We start from the raw sequence: 7,550 nt of genomic DNA, 5'->3' as shown, positions 1-7,550 counted from the left end.
GCATTATTGTACACTCATATTTGCAGTTTGGCAAAGGAATAGACCAGGGTTTGCAGCACTTTATGGGATTCTTGTGGCAACTTGATTTGGTATTGTTTTTCCTTCTGTAATTGCAAGTTTACATGTGTTTATGTATGCCATCATCTCTCTCTGTTCATCTTAACTAAATGAAACAAGGATAAAGGTAGAATTCATTGAAGTTGCAATGCTCTACCTAGGGTTTGTTTAGTTATTTATGTTTTCAGCTATTTGAAGAGGATCCCTGAGATTTTCATGCCCTCTCCAACTCCTCACCAGTCTTAAAGCTCTCCATCTCACTCAATTTGAAGTACTAAACCATTTTCCTACCTCGCCCCATAGAGACCTCTGCAAGACTGTGTCCATTCCCCGGACCCAAATCTGCCTTTCACATTTGAGCCAGCAAAATAAAATTTAATTCATTCAAACTCCTCCGAGCATATACCTAGCCTAAAATCAGTCTTTACATCAATCATCTCAAGCCTTATTGACCATATTCTTCAGAGATTGACAAGGAGAGAGCCCTCTCCCGACCTTGTAGGGCGAGCTACCAGGTTAAGCGTGGTTTGATGTTACCCTAGACCTGCCTTTCTCAGCCTGAGGTAGATTTAGGCCCTAACATATCGTCACATTTTGATATGGATTGTCTCAATATGAAAATCAACCATGGTCAACCATGTTTATTTTAGTGTATAATATTTATCTTAGGTTTATAAAATTAGTCCCTTGGGTTTAATATTATTCCCTTGGGTTCATAATCCCTTGGGTTTATTATTCCCTTGTGTTTATAATATCAATCCCTTGGGTTTATTATTCCCTTGAGTTTATAATATTAATCATGTTCAACCATGGTAAATCATGGTCAATCATGGTCAAACGTCGCATTGTGACAAAGATTGTCTTGATATGAAAAACAACAATGATCAACCATGGTCCAATGTTGCATTGTGACAAAGATTGTCTCGAAATGAAAAAACCATGGTCAACCATGGTCCAACGTCACATTGTGATAAGGATTGTCCCAATATGACAATCAACCATGGTCAACCATGCTTATTTTAGTTTTTATAATATTTATCTTAGGGTTTATATACCTTAGGTTTATAATATTAGTCCCCTGGGTTTAGTATTATTCTCTTGGATTCATAATCTCTTAGGTTTATTATTCCCTTGTGTTTATAATATCAATCCCTTGGGTTTATTATTCCCTTGGGTTTATAATATCAATCATGGTGAATTGTGGTCTAATGTCGCATTGTGATAAGGGTTGTATCTATATGAAAATCAATCGTGGTCAACCATGTTTATTTTAGTGTTTACAATATTTATCTTGGGGTTTATATACCTTCGGTTTATAATATTAGTCCCCTGGGCTTTATATTATTCCCTTGGGTTCATAATCCCTTGGGGTTTTAGTATTAATCCCTTGGGTTTATAATATCAATCCCTTGGGTTTATAATATAAATCATGGTCAACCATCATCAATCATAGCCAACCATAATCAACCATGTTTAAATGTTGTATTGTGACAAAGATTGTCTTAATATGAAAATCAACCATGGTCAAGCATGGTTCAATGTCGCATTGTGACAAAGATTGTCTCGTTTAAAGTATTCATCTTAGGTGTTTATATACCTTGGGTTTATATTAATCCATTAGGTTTAATATTACTCCCTTGGGTTTATAATGCCTTGGGGTTTTAGTATTAATCCCTTAATTTTATTATTTCCTTGGGTTTATTAAATTGTGTTTAATTATTTTTTATAATATTTTCTTATGTGTGCTATTATTTATTTCTAAAACTATTTTATATTGTTATTCATTAATTTATATTTATTTTTTATTATATAATATTATTAATATGTACTATTAATAATATTATAAATTTATCATGTTTGTTATTATATAATATGTAATATTATTATTATCTAATTTTAAGTTCACGACCAAGCCACACACCGAATTGGTGCATGAGACCCCATTGTTTGTGGGACAATGGACCCACCTCCACACATCGATTTGACTGTTAAGTCTACGAAGGCATACATACTCTACCCCCTCTGGTTTTGAACATATGACCTATTAGGAGGAAACTCATGCTCTTAACTACTAGGCCCACTCAAGCTGTATAATAATATTATTAAGAATAATATTATAAATAATAGTATTAAATATAATATTGCATTATTAATAGTATTGATATTGGCTGATATATTAATCCTATCGACGTTTATCAACCACATTTATATTAATATAAATGTGGTTGTGCTAGTAATAGCAAGAGTCATGTGGTGGCAATGCCACTGCTTTTGCCTTTTTGTACATTTCCACCACGAGGAATTTGTTGTACGAAAGTTCAAGCTAAGACTTAGACCCTTAAAGGAGTGCAACAACCCCTACTCCCTACAACACTGCTACTGCCACAATGAACTCAAGCTCTGTACCTCACCATATGGAATTGATAGAGCCCCAAAGCCTATCCATCCAATGCAAAAATTCTTGCAAATAAAGAAATTCATAGAGAAGCAAATTATTTAGAGAATGTTTCATCTAACCAACATAGAAATGAAGTGCAGAAAGCTCGTGGGAAAGGCCGAGAAATAGAAAAAACAAAGAAGTAAACAACTACAAGGGAAAGAAACAATTAGTTCCTCATATTCCCAAACTAAAATAACAACAAACTATGATGGAGTCAAAGGGCAATGAATGTTCAGAGTCAGTCTTGCATTGAAAATTATTGGGAAAGAGTAATGATTGTTGTCGTTTGGGCATGTCTACATATGAGCAACATTAACTTCAAACAATTAGTTAAACCATTAACACATCCCACCTGAAACCATAATGCCTAGAATTGTTTGCATGTTGAGTGCTAAGACACGGTGGGGGAATGAGACGCCTTTAACACTTATCATCTCACAAGATGAAATAAATCATATTTACTATAACTTTTAATCACAATATAATTTTATTAATTAAGTTGAATGGTTTATAAATTATAACTTTTAATCACAATATAATTTTATTAATTAAGTTGAATGGTTTATAAATTATTTTAATATATTATTATAAATGAAATGTAAATAAATATAGGAAAACATCCAATTACATTTTTTTAATAAGTGATTATATTAAGATAAACATAATATTATTTTTTTATATATTTTTGAGATACTAATTATCTAATAATTTAATTTTAATTGATATTATTTAATTTTACTATTTTTATTAGTTATAAATAATATAGTACTTATATTTAAAATATGGTTATCAATATAATTTTATTAATTAAGTTGAATGGTCAATATTTCCTTTGAATGGTCTGTAAGTTATTTTAATATTTTATAATAAATGAAATATAACAAAAGTATATAAAAAAATTCAATCAAATATTTTTAATAAGAAAAATATGATATTTAGTTTTGATATTTTCTAAATAATTAATATTTGATGATTCAATTTTATTTTATTATTTTTATTTAATTATATATAATATAAAAAATTATTAGAGTTTTAATTTTATAATCTTTATTTATTAACCATTAAAATTTGTACCTATTTGGCATTTACATCGACGAGCTAGAAGGTTGTTTAGAGGAAGCAGGATGTGCTCACCTAATCTACAAGTATATATATTTAAAAAACAATTTAGATAATAGAAAATTAAGAAAGTATATAAATGTAGACTCTAGAGTTAAATATGTATAAGGTTGGGGTATGACAATATATTATATGAAGGTTGATACTTTCCTATCTATGTCTTTATATACATATTTTCTAATATTTTCTTATTTCATTTTCAAGAATTAAAAATACAATTTGATAGTTTCTTATCTTCATTCTCATATATAATTGTTATTAAGAAGTGAAAAAAAAAATTCTAATATATAATTATTATTAAAACTAGCATGGTCATATAAATTAAGCATAGTCATCAATCCATAATAAACACACTTAATCATAAACATTAATAATAATGATTAATTATTATTATTAATGATAAAAACAATTAATATATTTTATATAGATTTTAAAAAAATCAAAATTGGTAAGACAAAATGTGAGTGTATTCCCCTAATTGTATGGCTACACTAACAATAAGAATAAGGGGAATACACTAAGAAATAAGGTTAGTGTATTCCCCTTATTCTTATTGTTAGTGTAGCCATACAATAAGGGGAATACACTAACATCTTGCCATTCCAATTATGCATCCCAACAATAGTATTGGTATACAAAATATGAATAATGAAAAATGTTGGCATTCACGTGTCCAAATAAAAATAATTTGTAAGAACTATTAACAAAATTAATAACTATTAGGGGTGGCTAAGAGGGAGGGATTATCGATAAGTTTGAAAAACAACGAAATAGACTATTCTTGGGGCCTTGGCCAATTAGCAAATAACCCCACCAAAGCATATGTGTTGCTACAAGGTGTAATACTAACAAGAGGAACAAAGATTGAAAACTTGGTTGTAATGGGTGACTCCTTGATAATTATATAACACATGATTCCTGGAACATTACCAAAAGAGTGCAAGTTAAGAGGTATCATAGAAACGATCCAAGCTTTGAAACCATCCTTTTCAAAGCTCATCTTTTATAATGTTCTGAGATCACATAATGTTGAAGTAGGTTGTCTTGCTAATGAAGGTGTAAAACAGGAAGGGGTCTTTGTTCATAATGGCCACCCCTCAATTTCTCCCATCCCTTAACTATGGAATTGTTTGAATTAAAAAATGAAATTTGGAGAAGGGAGAGGGCCACAAAAATCAACTTGGCTCCCTCTCCCAAAGTCATTATGCATAAAATATTATTAATGTCAGTTTAATTAGGCTTGAATACATACGCATGGACAAAATTTGGGGGAAGCATGTTCTTAGTTTTTCGTCATCATTATATCCCTTATTCATGTGCTTCTGAGCCATTAATGATAAAGTGATAGGATATATTTTATTGTGTGGAGAAAGCATTAAATCTTCTATGCAATCCTTTGTATTCTTTGTGGAAATGACATATATTAACAATGATTACGGTGGAATTCTTTGATGTGGTCTTGAGGAGGTAAAGAAGGTTTAGTTACTTTGGGGGATATGGAGAAAATACTAGGACAAGAGCCTTTGTGCACCCTTCTTGATTTCTCGACCATTAGCATATTAAGGAGGTCCATAATTCAGTTGTTGACTTTCAAAAATCGATGGTATCCTATGATAATAGTCTCAAAGCTAGTGGGGAGCTCTTAGCACCAACTAGGCATTAGTTCTCACATATGTTAGGAAGTTAATTCATAAACTTTTCATGTTAATCAAAATTTCTTCGTTGTTCAAGCAATAAAGGCAAGGTTTGTTAGGCATGTCTTGTAGGCACTGAGTTGGTGTAAAGTTTTAATTTAGGAAGTGATGATACCAGAAATTTTGTTGACAATTGTTGCTCGGTGTCAGCACTTTAAGGAACCCTTGATGTTGTGGTTTTGTTCTTGTCTTAATGATCTAATTTCTTCACGTGACGAGAAGAGCAAGGGCTTACCATCCCTTAGTGTTTCATGGGTGGCTTACAATTCAACACTTAGTAGTAAATTTACATGGGAGGAAAATTGGGATACTTGAATTTGCTATGAAGGTATTACATAATGGAATCATTGGAGCAACAAATGGATAGATTAGAGTCAAACCAAGAACTTATGTATACCAAAATGAAACATGTCTCTTTTGTTGTCTTGATAGCTTTGGAATTACTAATGGAAGATAAAACTCAACAGAGGAAATTAGAGGGTGAGACAAATGGTCTTCGCTGACAACTAAAGGATCTACATACATAAATTAAATCATTGTCCCTTGATATCTCCTCCAATCTAGATGAGGAATGTGTAGGCAATGTAATAAAATTAGATTTGAATGTACCTCTTGTAGCAGAGGAAGACTCCACAACTTAGTTAGTGGAACTTGCATCAATTTTGCTTTGTATTGTAAGTTTTGTATGATCTTGTTGATCTTTTGGAGAGTGTATACCTCCAAAGACCCAACATCTAGTAGGCAAGTTAGCACTAAGTATATGCTATATGATAGCCTTGATGAGGTTATAGTTATTTTTGACCTCAGAAGAAATTTCAATGTAATCACCTAATCTACAAGTTGTGATCCAAATACAAAATTTTACTTAATATCAAATTCTCATTACTTAATATCAAAGAGTCATCATTCATTGTTCCATTAGGAATCTATAATCAATTGGTTTCTAGTGCTTTTTCTTTTGGTTGCACAAGGAAAATAAAAAGAATGGACAATTGCTTAAAAGGAATAAAAAGAATGCATCAATAAAAATTAAAAATTGTGTCATATGAAATGAGTTATGGTTTTTTTGACATGTTGTATTGATAAACCATGATATTAACCCATGGTATTGTAAAAAACCATATTTATAGATTAAAAATAGTCATGATAAAGTGGGGGTCTACCACTAGACCAAATTTAATAAACTTCTTAATACCAAATAAAATTCCTCAAGCTCGACAACTCATGTTCATCACCAGCCCTTACCAGCATAACATTCTCGATGTCCAAAGAAGCCCCATCGTTCAAGTTTTTGAAAAAGGATCGTTGAGAGAATTTATTATAAACCCTTGGTGGAATCACCGCCTTTTACCAGCATCTGAAGAAGCCACTATCCGTTACAGTTCCAGAGAAGGACAATAGATGAATTGATGGGCATCGTATCAGTTTAGATACCACATCCGGATTATCTGAATAGCCGATGGTAACAACAGAACATATAATTTCAGAGCACGTATGACAAGACAGAGGGGTGGAAGGGCAACAAGGTGACGTATTCCTCGGCCGTTGGAGCCCTGGTAGTAGCGGCAGGTAAAACGTCTACGAAAGACTTAAACCCAATAATTAACCTTGGAAATGCATAAAAAAAGAAAATTGGAAGGCTGAGCCTTTCTTTTGAAACTTTAAAGAAAGAATCACGCTTCTTTTAAATAGTAAAATAAAAACACAGCCAAAACGTTTTCCCATCGAATGAGATTGGATGGAAATTTAGAGGCATTGGTTGAACTAAGTAGGTCAGCAGGAAACAGCTAGATAGAAATATGTAGGGACGCCTGTTTAATTTGGATTGGTTAATCATGACAAAGCGTTACTTAAAAGTTATTTAATACTAATAAAAATGTGTTATTATGACAAGGCATATCTTAAAAGCTATTTAATATTTTATTGCTGGATCTACACACTGAGAATCATCACTCTACTTTTATAATTATTTCACACCCACTAACTAATATTTTATGTGTATCAATAATTTAAAGATTTTCCTAGTGGACGTCTCGACTCTTGTTGAGGCATAAGTTTCCTGCTATTGTGCGGCTTGCAGGCTGTTGGTAGCCTAGGTTTATAGTGGCAGTTAGATTTGATCCTAGGTCTGTTTGAGATAACTCTCACCAGTTACTGATTATCCTAGATTTAAAATAATAATAATAATAATTTAAAAATTTTCAATTTTTAAAATATTAAATTTTATATCAATTTTGATA

This window comes from Pinus tabuliformis, chromosome 4_2, assembly GCF_031772625.1.
Source record: "Pinus tabuliformis cultivar Carrire ecotype Pingquan chromosome 4_2, CPIR1, whole genome shotgun sequence".
In the NCBI taxonomy this organism is placed as follows: domain Eukaryota; kingdom Viridiplantae; phylum Streptophyta; class Pinopsida; order Pinales; family Pinaceae; genus Pinus; species Pinus tabuliformis.
Note: the sequence above shows the minus strand (reverse complement) of the source record.